The sequence below is a fragment of the Cydia strobilella genome, chromosome 9 (assembly GCF_947568885.1).
Source record: "Cydia strobilella chromosome 9, ilCydStro3.1, whole genome shotgun sequence".
NCBI classification, from domain to species: Eukaryota; Metazoa; Arthropoda; class Insecta; order Lepidoptera; family Tortricidae; genus Cydia; species Cydia strobilella.
The window spans coordinates 15,701,318-15,725,508 of NC_086049.1; the positions used below are offsets into that span (position 1 = coordinate 15,701,318).

Below are 24,191 nucleotides of genomic sequence, written 5' to 3' on the forward strand. Positions count from 1 at the left end.
ACAATAAGGTCCCTATTCATAGAAAATGCCCCAATGTTAGTATAATTTAGTGTATAATTTTGGTGCAATAAAGAATATTTACTTACTTACTTACTTAGTCAGTATCAGTAAAGGACTCGAGTTTTAAATATAAATCTAAATTAGAACTCGACAATACTTGCATATTACTATAGCCTGCGCTGAATGGAATTTAGAGGTCTTAACTCCCTTTGTAAATCTTTTTGTTACGGAGAGTGACTCGAAAGGACTCGTTCCTGAAAGGATTCCTCGATGGAAAGGATGAAAACCAAACTTCGCACAGTAGATACGTCATAATAAGCGGTTGGTCAGTATAGGCGGAGTCACAATAAACGGATTCCACTGTATATCATAATAAACTGCATTAATTATGATTGTGATTTATCCGAGCGATGCAGACTCAACAGCAACACAAGCATTCTTTCTAAATATAAAACCAAAACGATTCCCGACCACAACGTCCTTCTTTACATTGAAAATTTCCTCAACCGTCTATTTATTGTGATGTTTAAACTTAAAACCTTGGAGCGGCGCAGTGGATGAGTGGATGGCTCCGCAAACAGGATCAACGCGGCCATTAGCTGATTGTGCGCCTAAATAATAGATGCCCCGCGAATTGTGGTGCATGCATTATGCACACAAGATGACGATGCTAACTGCGTGTAGTGAAATTTAGTGCTTTTGTCGAATTGCGTTATTGAAATTAACCCTTTAATTATCTAATAATTAAACGAAAAAAACAAAACCACTAAGCTGTTATAATTATAATAAGTTAGAATATTTGATAATGATTGAAAAAGTGGTTCGTTACTCTGAATAATAAATACGAACTCTATATTTTGTAATGAGTAATGAGGTCATCAAATGTTGACATGTTTATAAAAACCGGACAAGTGCGAGTCGGACTCGCTTACCAAGGGTTTCGTACTATTTAGTATTTGTTGTTATAGCGGCAACAGAAATAAATCATCTGTGAAATTTTCAATTGTCTAGCTATCACGGTTCATGAGATACAGCCTGGTGACAGACAGACAGACGGACAGTGGAGTTTTATGAATAGGGTCTCGTTTTTACCCTTTGGGTACGGAACCGTAATAAAAATGGTCTAACTTATATAAGTTAAAATCCAATAATTGAAGTTTGACCTAAAAAAACGCCTGAGCGATTTCACATTGTCCGATCCGATGTCGGACGTCGGACATGGCCACAAAGAATTTTATTTTAAAAAGCTTGTTCAAAATAAACCAAAACGAAAGACTTGATGCCATAGGGCACTCTTTTTGTAGCTGATTTTCTCCAAGGATCATCCGATATCAGATCGGTCAATGTGAAAACGCTCTAATCCTGAAGGAATAATCATGCATAAGAAATATTATTCATTTATTCAAGAAATGATGTGTCTTGTGTTCCACGTCAAAAGTATTTTAGTACTTATTATTGGTAGGTTTAACCATAGAGTAACTTATACTAGAGCGGTACTGTCATAGTAAATTTTGTAACCCCAGTAAATTCACTGCCATCTATCGACACACTTTAAAACTAAAAATGAAGATTTATAAAAATACGATAAAATGTATTTAAATATGGATAAATGATTTTTTTTATTTGCATTAATTGTTTTTATTATTTTGACCCATGTTCTTTCACTAATATGCGTTAAAATTGTTAAATAACAAACGAAACCATCAACGTCATCTATCCGAGTGTAGGCCAAAGGTAGTAGCGACATCTGATCGAGAATCAAATTTTCTTGATTTTCGAGGCACGTTTTTTCCTTAGACTGTATCCATCTATTACGGAGTTATATCTATCTTTGGTTTAACTAATCCAGCTTTACGATTTGCGACCGCTGCAGGGGACCATCGAGTGCGCCGACTTCTGGCCGAACGGTGTCGTGTTTCGGAGGTTCCGGGGCAAACTGCCGAATCCGACACAAGAGCAGCCGATTCAACGGAGCCACGCCGCCGCCGTTTTGTCGCATAAATAGTGTTTAGTTTTAAGTTTATATGTATAATACATTATGTATGTTAGTCTGTAAGGTATTTGTAACATGGGCCTTGTAGCCTGAATTAAAATTTTAAATTAATAAATAATAACTCGATTGTAGATCACTTAGATAACACTATCCTTTCATCTCAGTCTCAAGAAATGTTACACCCGGTATATAGAGGTTTTTTCTAAAATTATAACATGCCCTTTTTAAATTCTGTGCTTATTTGTCGTGGAAAAGTATCAAAGCAATCCTACCTTCTTATTCGACGCGCTATTTGAAATATTCATGCTAATTGTAAGTACTTTCGTTTGCCTCCAAATTAAATGAAACAAACTTTTGATCTCAGTTAATCTGTTTACCGAAATAGTCTCTTATCCGCGTGTGGAAACTTCTAAGGAAACAATAATAATAGAATTAAATTTCTTTTGTTACAGGATGATATTCTCCTCATATTCGGCGCCGTTTAGCTAAGATTAAGGTATGTTGGATTAGGTATAATTTGTTTTGTTAATCTGTACTGATTTTCTTAATGGGAACAACGGAGGTGTTCTTTTGAACATTACGATTGTGCTACACGTGGACTTTGAGACGTTGTTTAGCGCTTTAAATAATCTTTATGGTAGTTTTTTCGCTAAACTGTAAGGATTATTCTTACTATAAGTATTTTATAATTTACTTGCTTAGCTTATGGCCCTTATGGGGATTTTAACGGTTATTGTTTAGACTAGCTTCTCGCGACGTTTATCTACTTACAATTAATATGATAAGGACATTAAGGACAACAATACCATCTGTTTGCCAAATGTAAAAAAAAAAAATTATGAGCCTTATGATTATGAGAGTCAACAGCACGACACCCGAGAGAATTTATGTACCCGATGTGCCCGAGTGTTTCATATTTTTGTTTACTAAGGGTAATCAAAATTCTTATAACTTTAGTACCTACAAATAAATTGGCAGGATATACTAAATTACTAATCTAACTCGCCTTGTCGGCAGAAAATTTACCAATTAATGGTCCTTCCCCGTCAGCGATAAGTTTATTTCTCAGTTATAATGATTTAATGTGCCTTTGTCCGTTTTCCGCCTTCGTATTAAAGCTGACTTGATACTTTTAGCGGCCGATATAAATTATATTTCGAAAAGTCCCACGCAGAATGGGACTCGTGGCATTTAGACTTTTTCAGGTAAAATGTAACTCAATCTCAACGTCAGCTGTCGATAAGAAACTTTTTGGTACAAGTTTTATCAGCATCTTTTTGGTACTAGCACCTTATTGAAAACCGGCAATGAGTTACCTTGTACTTGAAAACGACACATTATTTTCTCCTTTGAGCTTAATCGGGATTTGATTTTGTGATTCTTTTGCGCTTTTAAACTCGTCTAAAGAATGAAGGTATGGGTTATGTATTATTTGTGATTTTATCTTATATTTATTTGGTAACAAACTTTCTATTCACCAATACTTACATATATTGACATGATAGATTGGGATAACGGAAATAAATAAATTAAACATTGCATTGTATGTCATTGAGCTTATTTTGCTTTTGGTTCCAAAAGACCTACAGTATTTTTTACTACATTCGACATTTGCAAAGTGTATGTTTAATTTAAAGCATTTCTGCACAACAAGTCGTTCGGAAGAGGCCCTCGTATGTTGCACGAGAGTCGCGTAAACATTAAAATCACGATTACCGCAAAATAAACGAGTCACTTTAAAAATGTGGCGGCATTCGATCCCACAAGCGTTTACATTACACTCGAGAGGCAACAGTAACGTGGAAAAGGGAAATTTTTATATTAAACCAGCTGCATTGACGTGAGGGCGCTCCACGGTATAAATTAAGTGACATTAGAGGCATAATGCCGGCGGGGCCGTGAAAGCGGAGGGCTGTTGTAACGCCACGGTGCAGTCTGTAGTGTTCCGGCGGAGTGCCGCAGAATAGTTAGCCGAGTAGGACAGCTTTCCGAAACGAGTCTGACATGAGTTTGCTACGAGTCAGTTACACTAACCACCATTGACGGAGTGATAACGTCACTCAGACAAGAACTCCCATACAATACATTTTAACAAACGCTTTAGTGGTGACAGACAGTTGGTGCAACCGACCCTAAGGCCTGATTTCCTCCTACGCTGACGTCGGTCGAGAAAAATCTGCCGCGGACGTCAGCGTCGCTGTGCGGGGGCCCATAGAACTATGTTTTAATTCGTAAGCTCGACCGACGTCAGCGACCGATGTCAGCGTAGGAGGAAATCAAGCCTAAATTTATCAGATGATACCGCCTTCAACGCCAAAAAGTACTTACGTCGACTGGGCTCGAGGCTGCGTCACGTCTGCTTAGACTCCAGAATATTCTAATGGCGTTGGGCTGTGGTGGCATAAGCAGAGGTTTTTTTTTGGTAGTATCTGCAGCCAGCCATGATAGTTTTTCGGCTAGCCATGATCACAATCGTACATCGACAAACCCCAAACGAAAAAAAAATATATCGTGATGACGGATGCTACTAAACATCAAATCAAGTGACTATTTTGATACATTATTATTAATTTCGATTGGCGTTTTCTATCAATCTTGACTATCCTTCTGAATCTGTTATTTTCATGGGTACGTATCGAATAATAAAGTGTACAGTGTAACTGTACTTATATTAATTTTCGTTACTGTCAATTTGAGCTGAAGGTTTTTTCTTCGTCATCAAGAACATTTTGTTTTATTAACATGCATGGAACCCTTTAATTATGTTTACGTTCCTTTTTTCGTTGCGTCAACAGTGTAGCCCTGCAAAACAAGCAAAGTTTTTTTTATTCAGAGAAACATCAATAGCTAAGAAATCGTCTCCTAATTGACATCATTAGAAAATTGTATTGATTAGGTACCTACTGCGATGTATTCATCCTTTTGATAAGACTATTGTGAGAATATTGTATAATATGAAGTATTTGTTTAAAAGTGGTTTTTTATTACAATTTAAACCATCCAACCAACCATCATCCATCGTCGTAACACCTGCGTGAACGATTTGTAAGCCGTTTTACCCACTTATCCAGAGCCAGCTGCGACTCGTTCCATTTTCTACAATTCTTTCTTATCGAATTCTGTTTCCATTTTCTTTCAATTACTCGTCAACTAATCGTTCGGTAGATTTATTTTGACGGCTCAATACATCCCGATGTAAATGTAATTCTCTTCAATATTCAAGCTTGTGTCCTACTGCCAGCAATTCCTTACATATTTCTTTCAAGCGTCCCACTAGCCGCCTCCTTTACGAGAATTATTAAATTTTTAACCTGACTTACTTTTTACTTTACCCTGCTTGCTTCTAACATGAATAAAACACTAAAAAAACTCGCTAGATTCTCAAAGACAGAAAATTAAAAAAGCGTAGTAAAAGTTTTACTCTTGGTTTTTCGTTTGTTAGAAAACGGAATGATAGAGAACTGAATAAAATAATCTACAGAAAGCTTTATTTTGGAACACTCCTTTGACTTTGACTAAGTTAATTTTAATTAGGTAGGCAGCAAAAACGCCAGAAAATAAAGGTTTGCAAAGAGAATTGGAGAATAGATTTGCACCGTTTGAGAAAAAATCGAGTTATCGTCATCATCATGGAGCTAGTTAATACGAGAGCGGTCGAGAGGCTCGCAGTCGCCACAATGGTCTCGCAGCGTCTCCACTTTGTAATAATGTACGAGATTAAGGCATTGTGTTGTGTCTTACTTCATAGTGGACGTGAAATCTCTATGACGGGATATTGCCTCTTCAGTTATCTTATTAAAGTGATATGAGGGGCTTGCTCTGACTTGAAAGGCTTTAACGAGCTTGTTTCAGGTTGCAATTTTTCGAAATTGGTTTACGTAAAAGCCTTTGTAACATTTTATTTTATTACAGTTTGCAATTTGAAACGTTCTTACTATTTAGATGTATAAATCTTCATGAACGTTCTGTATTATCTATCCTTTGAAGACGTTTAACAAATGTCTAAATTACATTCATTTTCTATTTAAATAAGAACAAGATTTAGACCGAGAGCCAGGAACAGATTTCTATCACCCAGCGGTTCTCAAACTTTTTTGGTGACGGAACCCTTTTGAAAAGCGAATTATTTGACGGAGCCCCGAATTAATAATTTTCGTTCGTCACTATTGAACTGTGGACCAGCCAGCCATATAGAAGAGCTGGATAAGGTTTTTTTATTTATTTTTCTCGCGGAGCCCCTACAAAGGCTTTACGGAGCCCTGGGGCTCCGCGGAGCACACTTTGAGAATGGCTGCATGATCAATCGCCTCCCGAGCGATAACTCGTATAGTGGTTAACGGGTATATATGATGAACCCTCGTGGACGTCAGCTGCGGCTCTATTGGTGGATTGAGGAATGGCAGCCACCGAAACACGTAAAGAGAAAAATTGTCATCGCCTCCCGTTTGATACTTTGTCAGATGATAATTTAGATGCTATTGTGAATATAAAAAATCGTCAGCCGGTTGTATCGCGGTGGAAAAACCGTCATGAAACTTTGCATGTAGCATTCCATCAGGCGTTTCAAATTTCAATAAACGCCTGCGTTTCCACACATACTTTGCGGACACAAAAGGTTGGGTGCGTATTTTATACATGTTCATGCTACCAGCTGACGGTCTTTCCACCTCGATACAACCGGCTTACGATTTTTTTATTCATAATAACTTATTCTAACTAAACTATCACCTGACAAAGTATCAATCGGGAGACGATGACTGAAAAAAAAAATATTTTTTTACATGTTCACGTGACCAGCTCACGGACTTTCCACCGCAATATACAACCAGCTGACTATTTTTTTTATTCATAATAGCATCTAAACTATCTTATTATCATAAGTATCAACCGGGACACCTCCCGATGGCTGACGCTGAATTTTCGCCTGGCTCGCGGTCTAATTGTTGCCAAATTGGTTTTATAAATTCTGTAAAAATATTCAAGTTGGTAAAACTCCTGAACGACATCTTTTGTTTTCTTGAAACCATAATTGTTGGTTTGCTTTTAGAATTCTACTCCTTTCCAAATGTTTAAATAGGGAAATCTCAAGTTATGAAAAGGTCAATACTCGGGTTAATTGAGAAACCTTTTACCTTTAGAAACTTTCTTTTGGCACCTGCGCTGCGCTACTTCACTTCGTACATATTTTAAAAGGAGAACGAAAGGCGTGTGTCAACAACAGAAAATTCAATATCAGGCATTTCTAGTCAAGGGTCATAATTTGAAAAATAAATTAACACACACATAATTCTTTTTGGAAATTCTTTACTTTTCCTTTTCAATTTACGTTACTTTTCTTTGCTGTTCATTACTTTGTGTCTTGTTTAGTATTATAATATATAGTGTTTATTTGTTCATTTGTTCCAGCGATTTGCATCTTCTTTAGATACAACACGATTTGTTTTCAATTGTCATAAGTAAATACAACGACTTCAAAAAATAGAGGCGTAACTTCTCCGTCACCGACTAGCCTACGTGTAGGTGTAGTGTAGGTATACTGAGTCATGCTTTGTCACTGCCGCATCCAAGAATATGAAACGGGTATCTGTTACATATTTTCAAGGAGCTACATAATGCGACAGACTAAAGTTAATACATACCCCGCATATCTTTAATTCAGCGCTCGGAAGGCAGCAGCACAAATCCCATTTGTAGAAATTGTAGACGGCGACGCAATAAGTAATCACATCGCGATATGGAAATAGGAGAGTGCATATTCCTTAGTCACCGACGACACACTTTACATTTACTGCTTTTTATACCGATCCTAGGAATATATTTAAGCAAGGAAAGTAAAGCCGGGTCTTGCAGTAACTAGAAAGACTGTTTGACTATTAGCATAGAGTAACTGATACTAGAGCGTTACTGTCATAGTAAATTTTGTAACCCCAGTAAATTCACTGCCATCTGTCGACACACTTTAAAACTAAAAATGAAGATTTACAAAAATACGATAGAACGTATTTAAATACAGATAAATGATTTTTTTTATTTGCATTAATTATTTTTATGATTTTGACCCATGTTCTTTCACTGATATGCGTTAAAATTGTTAAATAACAAACGAAACCGTCAACGCCATCTACACGACTGTAGGCCAAAACTAGTAGCGCCCTCTGAACGAGAATCAAATTTTCTTGATTTTCGAGGCACGTTTTTTCCTTAGACTGTATCCATCTATTACGGAGTTATATCTATCTTTGCTATTAGCAAATATATATGTAACTCCGTATGCACGTGTGAGATAAGTAGTCTAAGAATAAAACGTTTCTCGGAATTTCAAGAAAAAAATATGCTAGATGGCGCCATTCCTTTGGCCTATGCTCGTGTAGATGGCGACACCGTTTTATATTTAACAATTTTAACACATATCAGTGAATGAACATGGGTCAAAGTCGTATGGCATTCTTAAAAAAAAATATCTATATATATCTATATTTTTTAATATTTTTATTCATTTTCATTTTTAGTTTTATTCATGTGTCGCAAAATGGCAGTAAATTTACTGTGACTACAAAATTTACTATGACAATAACCCTTTATCTATACACTCTATTCCCTTTGCTGTTAGGTATAAAACTAGTAAATGCTTACAAATTTAAACCCAAGCTGTACTTAAGTTTAGGTACAGTCAAGGAATTAGGTTTCCCGTGCTACTTCGAACATTAATGTTAATGGCGGTATTCTCAAATGATTGTCACTGTGACAAGTCCAGTTACATCTTCAATCATCATTAGGATTTTTCGTTAAGTTGAATACTTATCCGAAAAAGCCTTTAAGCCTTTACCTATGGGTATATATCGATCGATTGACGTTCTATTCTTCTATTACCATTTTGTTATTTAGTAGGCATGTATTCTACTTAATCTACTTTTTAGTAGCTCGCCTCAAAATTGACCTCAATCGCTTGCAGGCTGTACTTGTTTAATACTTCAGGACCTTCAGGTAATTAGACAACGTATCTTTCATACTCTTTGCCTACACAATAATAGTACATTATTGTCGAGGTTCGGAAGTAGCTACTTGCTGGCTGAGGATTCGTTTCAAACGGACGACCTTGGGAGTCCGTTTAATTGAATCCGAAGCCAGCAAGTAGCCTTCCAGCCGAGTCATATATAGTGCTTTTCTCAAAAATGGCGCAATAAATGCAAATATAATAGAAATATTTTACAGAAGCAACATTCTTATGTATATATTTTCAAAGAAAAAAGTAAAAAGATTTGCTTTGCCGCAGTTTTATTTTTTTATAATACGCCAACCTATTTGAGACACCTAAATAGTCGCGGTACCAACATTATAATAATAAGAGCTGATCATCTGTTTGGCTGTTTAATGGACCTATGCCTTCATTTGACATGGCCACTTCAACTTTTAAAAAGTTTGGAACTCGACAAATAATGGAATTTGTATGCAACATTGCAGTCCCGAAATCGAGATTGCAATGTTTTTAACTTTTTAATTTTTTGACTGACCATAAACTACGCACTTCGCGACCTACTTTTTAACCGGCAACTTCGACTGCCGTCCATTTTTGAGAAAAAATTATTTAATTAATCAATTCTAAACATTGTCTACCCCTGCATGTCTAAAACAACAGGGATGAATAATGAATATAAATGTCCGCGGCTGGCGATGATTGACTGTCATGTCGTAGATGTCGGCCGCAGCGCTGGGCGGGCGGCGGGTTGGGCGCCACTGCCCGACCTATAGTTACATTATAGTATAGGTACATCAGAGTACATGGGTGCCATTTATTTATTACGTAAGACGATTTAGGGTCGAGGGGGTTCGACCATGTCTTATTTTTTGTTACAAGAGGCGGGAGGGGGTTTTGATAGTCCTTACGTAATAAGATCACAAAAATGCGCTAAGTTAAGATTCATCACCATCATCATCATCTTAGCCTTTATCCCATATCCTAGGGTTTAGGGTCGGCTCTCCGTATCATTTTGCGCCATTCTTCTCTGTTTTGCGTCATGTCAGGGCTTGCGCCTATCGTCCTCAAATCTTTCGACACTGTGCTCATCCATGTCGTAGGGGGGGTGGCCTCTGCCCCTTATACTTTCAGGAATGTCATTTAGGGCTCTCTTAGTCATGTGGTGGTCGTCTCTTCGCATCACGTGGCCGAACCAGCGCAGTCGGCTCTCGCACATTTTTCGGCAATAGGTGCAACCTTGAACCTTGGCGCTAAGTTATTTTTTCGTACATAGGGGAGGGAGGGGGTCAAAAACTGGCAAAAATCGTCTTACATAGGTAATAAATGAATGGCGCCATGTGATACGACGAACAGATCTACCCTACTGTAGTCTAAAACAATAGGGATGGATGTAAATGTCCGCGGCTGGCGATGACTGACTATGACAGACACTGACTATGAGGATGCGGCACTGGGCGGGCGGCGGGTTAGGCGCCACTGCCCGACCGATACTTGCATTATAATATTTATAATATGCGATTAATATTATTATAAGTACTAATCAATTTAAAGTTTTTCTAATCGTAAAAAACTTTCATATTACAAGTAAACAATTTGGAAGTCATTTCAAACGACGCGATTGGCTACAAATATTCTGGGCTAGAGTAATTTTGAATCTTCTTAGCATTTGCTTTTAACTATAAGCCTAATTATAGTGCAAAGTGTAGGTAAAGCAATCTTGTAATACCTACCTTAATAATTACCTTATTACAATTAATACAAATTACGATAAACACTCCCTTCAACTACCTACTTTCCTTACTTACTACTACTTACTTCGCTGGCTCAGCGACCCGAAGTGGATCTTGGCCTCCGGTACTAGGTCCTACCTACTGCCTACTTTCCTTAATACTTTTAATTTGTAAAGGTTTAAAGGTTTCTCAAATAAGCGTCACCGGCGCTATAAGTTGGCTTCTACTCCGCCCGCGATAACTCGGCCTCCGCCCCGCTCACGCGGCTGGGCCCGTGCCCGAGCCCGTGCCGCCCGTGCGAGCCACTGTTTATATACCAACACCGGCAACACCTGACTTCTGAACTCGTGCCCTTGCGTAACCACTCCGACCCGACAAATATAGGAGTGACCCGCCTACGGGATGTTAATGGTTTCATTATTGACTGTAAAGATTTAGACTATTTAGAAGGTTTCTGATCGCCTGTTATCGTAAATATACCTACGTTAAACAGCGCAGTTGTTTTTGTATCATTCAGTACATTATGGATCAGTGTATTTCTAACTTTACTAGTTTTATTGGGCATTTTTCGCAAATCGACAACCATAGTGCCAATTTTGCATGAAACACGAGGTATTCTAACCACTCCAGCTCCTCCACGAAACCTAGCAGTTAGATAGATAGAGAAATAATTTATTTGGCAGCTGCAATTACACACATTATAAATTTCAAACACATCTTTACTCAAACAATGATTTCGTTTCATTTGGGGCTACCTTAGCTTATTATTCAATTTAAAACTTACTTTATTAGTTCCCTTATTTTTCTAAATTTGGGCTACCATTTATACAGAATACAGAGAACTGGACTTAAACACAAAATGTTAATCGCCTTTGAATTGTAATCGTTCAGGGGCCCACTGACTATCAGTCCGCCGGACGATATCGGCCTGTCAGTTGTTCGGAGCTGTCAAATTTTTGTTCTAACTGACAGGCCGATATCGTCCGGCGGACTGATAGTTAGTGGGCCCCTTAAAGCGAATGATTTTAAGAAAGCATACAATAAACCAATTTAACCATCCTTTATGCCTACGAGCCCTATTAAACAAAGCATATAGTCTAAACTTCTAAAGTGATTTGAGTTCCGTAAAAGCCCTCCGCGTATTGTAGCGGAGTAAAACAATTTGAGCAAAACGGATATAGTGGTTACGGGTAAGTGATTAGGTTGCGCGAGTTAGGCGGCGCCCGGAAAACCGGACAACTTTTAACTGATCCCGGAAAACCGGACGAACTGAGCCCGTGCTGATGGCTGTTTTAATAGTTTTACTTAGCGGTGCGCTAATTGTTGCTATCGGTGTTCCTTGGTTTGATTATATCGATGGGTAAAATAACCGGACTTGATTAATTCTGATGATAGAGTTCATGTTCAATGAGGAAGGCGTCTTTATGTGTCGGTGTCGTCTAGGTTTTTTTAGAGCTGATGGCTGTAGGTAACATCTATAAAATGGTGAAATTATTTCTCGTACTTTTTATCGTATATCTTACTCGCATGGCACGATATCTACGGCAGACTATCATGCACAACTGAACTAAAGGCGCAACTGTCCTATCCGCACGCAAAATCTTCAAATCCACTAACGTTTTTTTGCATTAAACGGTCCCAGTTCTTGCAGATACAGCAAGGGGTTCCATAATTTGGGTTCAATATTCGCGTTTGTGCTCAATCGCACGGCTATCACTCGCAGGGCCCGGCCGGCGTAGCGGAGCAACCCTTCCGCGTGCGCCAGACACGCGGCTGCTCACATGGATGCGTGCGGAGTTCCGAATGTGAAATGAATGATACTAACATAGATACACATACTATGTTAATATGACTTTTACAATGACACTTCCTCACTTTGTTCTTGTCAAGTCGGTGCAAAGGTGCTTAGAGTTTGTTGTGCACAATGTCATGTGCACACTAATCATTGCAATTATCTCCAAAACGGATTGATTAATAGGGTTGTTGACACGTTGAATTTTATAACTAAATCTTGTTAAATAGATAGAAAATGAGCAATTTTTCACAATAAATTGGAAACTTAAAAAATATATGGGGATATTAAAAAAATACAAGACCCAAGAAAAAGTTTCAAAATTTAATATTTTTTTAAACTTTCAAATAGGAAAAAAATTATCACCATTCGATCGCTTACATTTTATTTAAAAAAAACTGTAAAGCAACAATATACATAATCGCAATAAGTATTTCACCGACAAAATCGCAATTTCCTTGTTTTCCATACATCGAAACGCTTCTAAGCAATAGCGACGTTACATGGTGACGTCACGATGTTTTTTTACGAATATAATTTGTATGATAATAAAAACCTTTTTCTTTAATATATGACATCTATTACAGTTTTTAATTTATATATAGTAGTGTGACTACTTAAAAAAACACAAATCAAAGTATTTAATAAAATAATTTGATTTGTTCCCAAACTTGTTGTATGATAATATGTAAATTATGTAAAAAAGGTATTTTCGGTCCACAACGAAAGCATTAACATTAATTGATAAGCAGCCGTTATCTGCTTTTCTTCCGTCCCCATTGTTTATGTAAACGCGAAAATAATTGATGTCTCGACATCGGAACCACAAATTGAGTGTCGCATAATCCCTAGACTCTTCTCTTCATTCCCGGAGCAAATTGACTTAAAGACCAGTATAAGTTTTGATCTCTGAACCTTTTAATTTTAAAAGCATTGAAGGCATTGATACACTGGTTTGAATGCAGCGATGACAATGCCTTAGTCCGCGTATACACAAATTGACGGATCTTTTATTCATCAGACCAATCATTCCCGCAAGTACTCTCCAGAGGCGTTGGCGGCCAAATTATTACATCTGCTGTATTGCCCTTTGACATCCATCGCGTTCTTACGGTTGGGGATAGAGAGAGATGGACGCACGGATTGGCTTTGTTTAATGGTTTATTTCGATTTTCTTGTTATTTTCGCGGGTTTATTTCGCGGTTATTATTTTCTTGTTACGCGGTTTGGTTACAGTGAGGTGAAAGAATAGTTATTTACGATATAAGTGCGGAAAAGAGGAAATTCGAAACGAGTGGCGATAAATTAAAACACGACCGCAGGGAGTGTTTTAAATCGACACGAGTTGCGAATTACCTATTCGCACGTGTATCGTACAACGTTTTACAGTACATATGGCCCTTTAAACTTTCGACATATGCACGAAAAGTGCTCTTTTACGCACTAGTGCGAGAAAGTAGTACCATACTTATACTCATACTCATTTGTTTATAATAATATTTCATATTACACGTCATAATTGGATTTACATAATATATTCAATTCATTCAAATAATCATTAATTAAATTAAAGTAAAATAATACAATATAAAAATAATCAACACATTTCAAATTTCCAATAATTAATAAAAATACAAAATATAAAATTAAATTAAGATTAAATCATTATTATTATATTCTGACATGTCATAAAAAGCTTTTGTGGTCAACCATTTTTTTAACTGATTATAGAATGTCAGGTCATTTTCAATATTTTTAATGCTATCAGGTAGTTTATTGTAGATACCCGGCCCTGCATTAGTTATCGTTTTGGTGGATTTCGCAAATCGGCAACATGTCGAGTCCAACTTATTTTTGTGTTTTTGTGTGATACGTGAACTTTTAAATGTCTTTATTGGAAATCGGTGTATGTTCATTCTAATATATTTAATTATGTAAAATAGGTATTGTGATGTGAGTGTCATTATGTTACCTACCGTAAAGAATGTTTCCTCATTGTTTTTATATTAATGATCATAATCAACATAACGTTAGCTATTAGTGGGTGACTAAATTGTATTTTAGGTAGGGGTGTTATTATTAGTATTAAAAAATATTTTCTTATTCATTAATGTATTGATAACAATATAATTAAGTGTCGAAATATGTAATACTTTTTAATAACATCACTTGGCTAAGATAAGTATAACCTTATAAGTTATTTATAAGTCTAGACTTCTAGAGTCTAAATTAGAGGAGAGGACGAGAGTACCTCTTTTATTGTTGTTGTAATATAAATTAAAGGGCATAATTAAATTTGTCTTTGCCTATCTCTACAGCTTAATAATAAATTAGAGAGGACTTCTCAGAAATAAGAGTGGGTACATGAGTATTATATCTTCCTAATTTTAAGTGCACAACAATGAAACACGTCAGCTAGTGACATAGTAGGGTGGCCGAACAGGCTTTAGGTTACTTTTCGTTCATGTCGTCTCGGATATGGGTGAATATTGTGAATATGGTATTAATGCATTCAGTATAATCAAAGATAGATATAACTCCGTAATAAATGGATAGAGTCTAAGGAAAAAACGTGCCTCGAAAATCAAGAAAATTTGATTCTCGTTCAGAGGGCGCTACTAGTTTTGGCCTACAGTCGTATAGATGGCGTTGACGGTTTCGTTTGTTATTCAACAATTTTAACGCATATCAGTGAAAGAACATGGGTCAAAATCATCAAAATAATTAATGCAAATAAAAAAAATCATTATCTATATTTAAATACATTTTATCGTATTTTTACAAATCTTCAATTTTAGTTTTAAAGTGTGTCGACAGATGGCAGTGAATTTACTGGGGTTACAAAATTTACTATGACAGTACCGCTCTAGTATAAGTTACTCTATGGTATAATGTCCTGAACACAATGTATGAGATGACAAGCGCTAACGGGGTGGGGGTCAGTTTACTTTACTTTAGTTTTTTACTTTTTAGGGTTCCGTACCAAAAAGGTACAAAATGAAACCTTATGGTGCGACTCTTTCCGTCTGTCTGTCTTCTCTCTTCTTCTTCAATTTAAGAGGTATCCTCTTGTCGATGGAGTATTTTCCATTTCTCCCTCTCTTATGCCGCCATATCCTTGACCTCTTGATACGTCTGTTGTGTCTGTCTGTCACATTGCTAAATAGCCGTATGCTTGATTTCCACCGACGTGGTACATATAAAAATCTCGAGAACTACTAAGCCATCGATTTGAAATTTGGAATAGTTAATAACAACGCTAACCCAAACACATTAGAAGTGTATTTTTTCATTTTTTTTTTTAATTTGAAAAATGCCCAATATAAAGAGGGGGCAAAATTTCAAAGTCTAGTTACTAGGTCGAGTGGGATATCATTTGAAAGGGATCAAATGGAACATAACAAAACAATTTTTTATTTATTTTTCATAGTAAAAAAAAGTTGACTTATGAAGGAAAATGTGAAAAAAAATACCCCCCCCCCCCCTTATCTCCGAAGTTTACCAACAAAAATTATAAAATTTTTACATAATAATAACATTATCATAAATATTACAGGAAAAAATAATCACACCTCTACCTTGAAAACTTTTTTTTAATTACCATTTTCTAATTTAATTTACAATTTAAGCCCATTTGCGGGTATTTGTTGTACTTGAAATGTCTATGAGATTACACTAAAAACACCACCTTTCAAATAAAACAAAAATTGTTGAAATCGGTTCACATGATAAGGAATTATCGCTGAAAACCCAACATACATACTCGCTCAAATTAGTTAGCCAATTTGCCGATAGATGGCGCTGTACACAATTACGCTTAGTATACTTCTGGTCAAAAGTCTCGTAATTCTATTTACATGAAAAAATTTAAAGTTTGTACGGAACCCTCGGTGCGCGAGTTATTTATTTTAAGGGCATCCCATGCCCCAATGACCTTCGATTTGAATCCCTTAGTTTTCTAATGTTTTTTGTAGCTTATCATATTAACAGCAACGGATTTTAGCAATATAGTATCCCATATTTACTTCAAAGTTCATTGTTTTCGAAATATTTGGCATCAAAGTTGAACAATTTTAGGCCAAAAAACTGGTTTTCTGGCCGTAACTTTTGTGTTAATTAGTTTAAAATTAAAACCTTAGACAAATTTTTAGAGACGTCTAAGACGAACCCAAATATGTAGATTTCGTATAAGTAAGATCTTTCACAGCAATCGAGATACGAAAAAAGTGTTTTTTTAGACAATGTTTAAAACAATCATAAATAAATAAGTATTCATTTTTTTCACAATCCGGTAGACAAAAATGGAGATAAAAGATTGAAGAATCGATAGCCACTTGTCTTATAATTCTATATGTAGTGCAAAATGAGGAGATACGATTCAAAACTTGTCAAAAATCGATGAAAACCTCAGGTTGCCCCTTAAACAGTAGATCACAAAAATATAACATACTGTAACATTTTTACTACTTGGTCTAACAAATTATAAGAAAAGGTTGGATGAATGGATTATTCCAAATTGTATTTAGGACATCATTCTGAATGCACTGATACCAAGACCTGACTGTCGTCCCATATCCGAGACGACATGAGCGAAAATCGATTTCTAGAAGATTTTTCGAGAAATGGCCAGGCCACTAACACTGCCAAAATACATATTTACACGCCAAAAAAATCGAAAAATATTTCCTATCAGCCCTTGTCCACGAATGACGTGACGGACCGCAGACCCATCGAACATGTCAAAAGCTTCAATAAAACAATATGAATTTTTACCGCAGCCTATTGTACCCTCCTGTTAACTGACAATAAGCCTTATTGCTTCGATATAGAGTTCATCAATGGCTAAGTATTGCTGGAAGTACAGTCAACTGATGGATTGGCAGTGTGGTTCGCGGGTCGACGGTTTTTGTATTAATTCCCGTTTGATATAAATTGAATTGCCTTCGCTGCGAGTGCGGTTCAAGTGACGGCTTAATATGACTTGAATTTATTAACATTAACTGTATACAGGATTAACAGGATACAGGTAGCTTTTACGGCTTGGCCACGACATTGGTCTAAGGCGATCGGCGGCGGCGACCGGCGATAAGTCGCAAAAACAATAACCCGGCGACGGCGACGAATAATGCATGCGTCGAATAATTCTATTTTCACCACACCAGCTGGTAAAGGCTCTCTTTATTGTTCAAAAACTAATAAGAAAGTTGCATTTTATCCACATGTGAGGCAAAGTAGTCAAATGCAAATTTTGAGTTGTTTTCTTATGTTTGCTGGTAAAATTAACATTTAAATGATGATTGGACGTAGTTATGCAAAAACTTCCCAACCCACAACGGCGTCCATAGTGTGTTGGAACACTTGGAACGTTTTTGCTTTACTACGTCCGATTTTGAATGATAAATATTTAATAACAATCATCTTGAATCGATTTTACAGTTAGTATTTTCCTTGTGTTGGTGTGGTGAAAGTTTTTGTGTTTCACTCGATGGCAAATTTAACCCTCGTGCCAAACCCTCGCAACGCTCAAGCTTCCATTTTTCGAACCACTTGCGGCACTCGCTACGCTCGTGGTTCAATTTTGGAATCTTTCGCTTGCTCGGGTATCAATATTAGCACGCGAGATTAAAAACGCCATTTTAATACCCTAAATCGAAAAAAAAACCGAAAATTTTCAGTTAAATACCTACAATCCGAAATAAATTTCACTTGCCGATGCAATGGTTTGATAGTTTCATAAAACCACACAATTAGTTTTTTATCTTACTATCAATATCAAACGTATTTTGCAATAACTAATAGATTTGACGAGATTCACATTAGAGTTTTGAATGATTCACGGTTAGTTTCACTAGACTTATATTGACCGGGATATAGACCGTCATAAATAATACAAAAGGTAATCACGGTCTATATCCCAGTCAATATAAGTCTAGAGATTCACATTATTGAGCCGTTTTCAAGGGAAAACAACCTTAAAAATGAATGAACAATATTATTGTATCTTCCCAACTCTCCACGGGGGTTACTGGCTACTGCCAAAATGTATGTGTAGTAGTTATATTTTTCCTTAAAACTTCTTATTATAATATAAGTTGGGTTTAAATGGTCAAATTAAAATCAGTTTAAGACTCAAATGTCTTAAGTACCCTAGGCAGACTCGTGTCTTTAATCTTCAATACACTCAAATCTACTTAAGACAATTTAGAGCACCTGGATTTAACTAAGTACTCAGTCAACACGTTTTCATTAACATTGGAAACGAGTGAAAATAACGAGCACAATTCAAATTAAACTGGATTTGTGCCAAATTTGCTTAAAAAATCCTTTAAGCGACGACAGTCGCATTTTCCCTCCGCAACTCATTCGCGGCGGGTCATTGTATGCAAAACGTCGCGTGCAGACGACGTTATTGTTAGCCAAGATTACGAGGTATAGACTACCCTCATTTAGAATCCGCATTATAAAGCGTTTACAAACTATGGTACGATCATGTGATGTGACGGGACGACAACTATTCCGTGAAAACCTTGCTCAATATCACCATCAAGCAAAGAGCTGGGGCCCGTTTATCAAAAGCTTGTAGCTTGTAATACAAGCGAAAGTCCCTTTCTAACAAAAGCTGTCAAAAAGGGACTTCAACTTGTATTACAAGCTACAAGCTTTTGATAAACGGGCTCCAGGGGGTAGACCTCCGGCTTCCTGGTGGTCCCCTGTCAAATGAGATTGTTCTGGCGCAGACGCGCAAGAAGGCCGACCCCAAATGAAGTTGGGAAAAGGGCAAGATGATGATGATGATTATGTAGCCTCGCCGGTGTCACCATTGTGTCACCACCACAGGCGCTCTTTTACTTGTAAAGTACTGCGCTTATAAGCCTCGCTACTCATACTCATAACTACGCTATGCTTAGAGTTTTGAATGATGATGTTGTTACGCTATGCTTGTTGGAATTTACAAGCGCCCCTGGATGCAATGCTTGATTCGGATAACTAGACTACGCTACGTCTAGAAGGTGTGTAATCTGTGTTACGGGTTACATTATTCAGCCGCGGGCAGACCGGCAGACCCTATTCCACGGCTGATTGCCGCACCTGGAGACGGGAGACGTCACCGGCACCGGTGTAATCAGCCAGGTAATGTCGGAAAAACAATGCTCGATGCCAGATTGAATGCTCTCTTTATGCCCCCGAGCGTTTCATTGTCTTTCAAAAGCACGCTCAAGGGACCCGGTAGGCTAATTGAAGCGCGTAATAGTATGTTTATCTCACTGTTTTTTCCACCCTTAGCCAATCTTTTTGAGGTGAATATATACTGAGCTACTTTTACTGTGGGACCAACCCCGAAATCGTGAAAATATATTTGACTGTTTGATACATTTTGGCTGATCAGATGTGGATGTTTTCTATGGTAGAGCCAACATTTTGTTTCGCAATTTCGGGGTTGGCGCATAGTAAAAGCTGCTAAGTATGACCTATACAAATACATTCACTTCACAAAATTTGGCTAAGGGTTGAAAAAACACCCCTCATAGAAAAACCGATAACTCGTCACATCCTTGGAATAGTCGTAATTCGGAAATATTCCGCGTCACATAGCAGGCTTGATTCAATTCCCTAGTGACAATTTAGGAGGCTTCCTTATTGCATAAGAAATTGCGCACGAATGATTTTCTATCGAATAGAATTCAGTCCCTGTACCTGCGGCTGGGACACGTGACTTTTCCACCAAGTCCAGCGCTCTTTCGAATTTGAGCCTTATATATTAAAGTAAAGAGGTGTTTTTTCTACGTTTGAAAGCACGGGTGTAGCCATGTGGAGTAGGATCGTGTGTAACACGTGCGATGGTCAATTTCCTCTCACTCCGAAAGTACGTGGCCAAATTGTGTAGGGTTGCCGAGGCGGGTGACAATTGGAGACACATGAATGGATCTGATTGGACGCTCTGACTTGTAAAACTGCTATTCAGACTTCTGTTTCAATTAGGTATAGAAATAGGGAAAGCTGGGAGCTAAATGTTTTCGATTGATTTGTGCGTTGAGGTGAGCACTGTCGTTTAACGTAGGGCATTCAGCTTCCAACTATTTAAGTATTGTAAGTTATATTCGGATGTATGCGGATATGGAATTCCAAACGTTTCGTGGTCAAGACGGGTCGTGAAGCAAAAATTTCGCTTCGGCGGGCTGCAGATATGCGACGACGGCCGACGACGCGGGCAGGCCACGCTCGGGCCCATGCAGATTTCATGGCATTCAACGGTCAGGTATTATTTTATTATTGGTTGCATATCTAGAAATGTTTAGGCGAATCATATTATGGTCACATTCTTAGAGATCGCATTTCAGGAGTTGAGCTGAGCAAAATAAAATGATTTTAGATCTGGAAGCGTAAAGGTATTCAAACTTGATTGCAATGACAATCATTTCCTAATCAATCATATCCTTCTTATCTTTATTTACCTTTATGCCTAGCGATATATTCTGAGAAGACTTAGAAATTCAAGGAACACTCTATTAACATAATTACTGTCGGTTAACGAAGTTAATTACCTTCATATGCAGGCGCTGTACGCAAAATAGTCATTATATCTCATACATACACGCATGTGATACATGTATCGGTAATGACGTTACCGTGAGGTGATTTAGTTAGCCCGCCGGTAACGGCACAATAGAAATAATTACCGTATAGTACTGTACGCCTCTAGTTTACTAGTTAGTTACGCTTCCAATCGAGTTACCGTGGACTGGGACGATCGAACGGAGCTCTTACTTAGCCTTTTGTAGGAGAAAGCGCAGGGTATTATATGTACTTAAAAAGAGGTTCTGCCTCTGAATATTTACGTTTAGCTATCATTTTACGTACCTGTCTTTGATTTCTTGACTTTTTGGTAGGGTTGTCAAAGAACGAAAACAATTTAAAGGCTTTTCCTTGACTTTTACCCCCGATGGAATGGAGTCTTTATGTGCGTTTATGAAGATACTTTGTAGAGTCTGTTAAATGCGAAAGTATTAACTCTGTCTGTCTGTCTGTTACCTCTTCACGCTTAAATCGCTGAACCGATTAAGATAAAAATTGGTATAGACATAGTTTGAGGCCCGAGCAAGGACATGGTACTTTTTATTAATCATCATCGATGTGACGTCATGAGATTATATAATAAATGGAATGTCAGTTTAGCACTCGGCCGTGTGGGTAGGGTTGAAACCAGTCTCGCTCCGACCCTGCAACTGCAACCGAACGGACGAGTGCATAACTGTGCATTCGAAACCAATATAGGATGTGTTATTATTGTTCCCCAAATACCTACCTAGGAGGCAGGACGTCACCATCATCATCCCACGCAAACGAAGTCGCGGGCAGAACCTAGTGGTTTATAATTATTAAATATATGTAGGTATAGGTACTACACCAGCGAGATAGGTAAAAGTTTGTCATTTATGATGATAAGATGATTGATACTATTGATAGAGGGTCACGTGAACATTACTTTGAGTTTTGCTAATATTAATAATATGAACACCTAATTAGAGGTAGTTTCAAACCTAACAAAATAATAGCCTAAAACAAACAGTTTTAACATTGATCTGTGCTCTATTCGTGGAATACGTCGTACAATTTAATTTTGCAGCGAAACAAATATCAATAACATGATTACTTAGCGAAACACTTTAACATTTTATTCGACGCAGATTTAATATTCCCGTGTCCAAAAACATTGGCGGAGGTAGCAGCGTTCTGTCAACGCTTTGGTCAAATAAATTACCTTCCTTCCCTTTGCGAATTTCATTCTTTTGATCACTGGGAAATCAATTTCATCGCCTCCCCCGCAAGTTGCGCGGTCCTTTCGGAATCCTGTTAAAACTTGCGAAATGAACATAACATGCCGCAATTACACATTCGAATGCGAATTCAAACATTTTGTTTTCAACACACTTTGCTCGTAACGTGGAACTTATTTAAACGCTTTTAGGGTCTTAATACTAGATATTAAACCCGCGTGTTTTTTTTCATTATACCTATAATTATCGAACTTGTGCGCTAATGTAAGTATGATAACACTTTTTAAAATTGTACTTTTAGTAATTTTACTTTTAGTAATGATTAAAATTTGATTTATATAGGTATATTAGGTATAAGTTTTGTTTTTTCCTCGCAAGTGTGTTGAAAACATCGTATGAAACACGTGTGCATTGGTCATTACACTACACAGTTTACACACAAAGTCGGCTTTTTTTTGCGCGCGAGCTTAAACCAACGCAACACACTTGTATCATAATAATTATACTATTTTGCGGTTAGTATTATTCAAGCGGTTAGGTTAGTAGTTAGGAGCGGTTGTCTGAAGTCAAGTAAATGATTATGATTATTAATGAGATATCGTATTACGGTATCTCAGGTATGGAAAGAAGTCGGCTACGTTTGTTCTAGGTAGCAAATAGTTTGACTCACTTTTGTTTTAGGCAGCTTTAAGATATAATATGTTTATTAAATACACTCAAGGTTCCATGCAATACAAAAAGTAACTAACACGTCATGGCACGTTCACTGATTATAATTCCATATATACTTCTATTCCTCTTTTGATCTCTATGTACTATATACATATTATACTTCCATTCCTCTTCTGTTTTCTGTTTGTAAGCTACGGGCCTTTAAAGGACTAAATTATTCTAAAATATGAAAGGGACTTCTATGTTTTATCCTTTATTTACTACACAGAAGCTTTTATAATACGATCATCAGAGCTCTCTTTATGTCAAAGAAAACACTGAATATAGCATCGTGGGCGTAATACCTATAGTTAAATAAACTATTATGCAGGATCCATTGTGATGATGAAGACCAGTGACACGCTATCTAGCTGACATGAAAGCCTTTTGCGTATAGATGTGATAGATAAACATAGGCCATGTTAGCGCTAATTCGTCAAAGGACCTGCCTTTGTGCCAGCTTATGGTAATCAACGCACTCGCCCCCGCTAGTGGAGATTTGATTCGTACGCAGTCTGAATTTAATGATCAGATTTAACTAGCCGTGGATCTGAATGTGGATTGGATTGTTTTAAAGCAGATGCCTGTCTTTGAAGCCTTTAAACATTTTGAAGTGTAAAAACGTAATGAAACAGTCATTAGTTAGTCCTTTCTTTAACCTTTCATATATTATGTGTGTGGTGGTCAAAAATCGTAGCTTCAAACGTCGTCGGTTGTGCTGTATAGAGCAGAAAATATCGTTCTTGATAAAAATGCAAAAAGATGACTAAATATTCGGCCTGGATCCTTATTATAGACAGACAAGAGGTTAAAGGTCCCATGGTTGGTTTACTGAATTTTACATTTTTTTTACGTGTCTGTGCCACTAAAGTTTGCTTAGAAAAAGAGCGAAAGATCCAAACACAGCGGGATTGATAAAAACTTTTGTCTCAGGGCAAAGATAGATATAACTCCGTAATAGATGGATACAGTCTAAGGAAAAAACGTGCCTCGAAAATCAAGAAAATTTGATTCTCGTTCAGAGGGCGCTACTAGTTTTGGCCTACAGTCGTATAGATGGCGTTGACGGTTTCGTTTGTTATTTAACAATTTTAACGCATATCAGTGAAAGAACATGGGTCAAAATCATCAAAATAATTAATGAAAATAAAAAAAATCATTTATCTATATTTAAATACATTTTATCGTATTTTTACAAATCTTCAATTTTAGT

The 24,191-nt window shown here is 37.1% G+C and overlaps 1 protein-coding gene across 3 annotated transcripts in view; it reads left to right on the forward strand.

Moving 5' to 3' along the window:
- The window catches only part of LOC134744387 (axin), an 88,104-nt gene that overhangs the window by 39,492 nt on the left and 24,421 nt on the right, over window positions 1-24,191 (forward strand). For all 3 annotated transcript variants that reach the window (XM_063678185.1, XM_063678187.1, XM_063678188.1), the window contains exon 2: window positions 2,446-2,489. The gene's annotated coding sequence lies outside the window, so the exon portion shown is untranslated. The remainder of the gene's footprint in view (window positions 1-2,445; window positions 2,490-24,191) is intronic.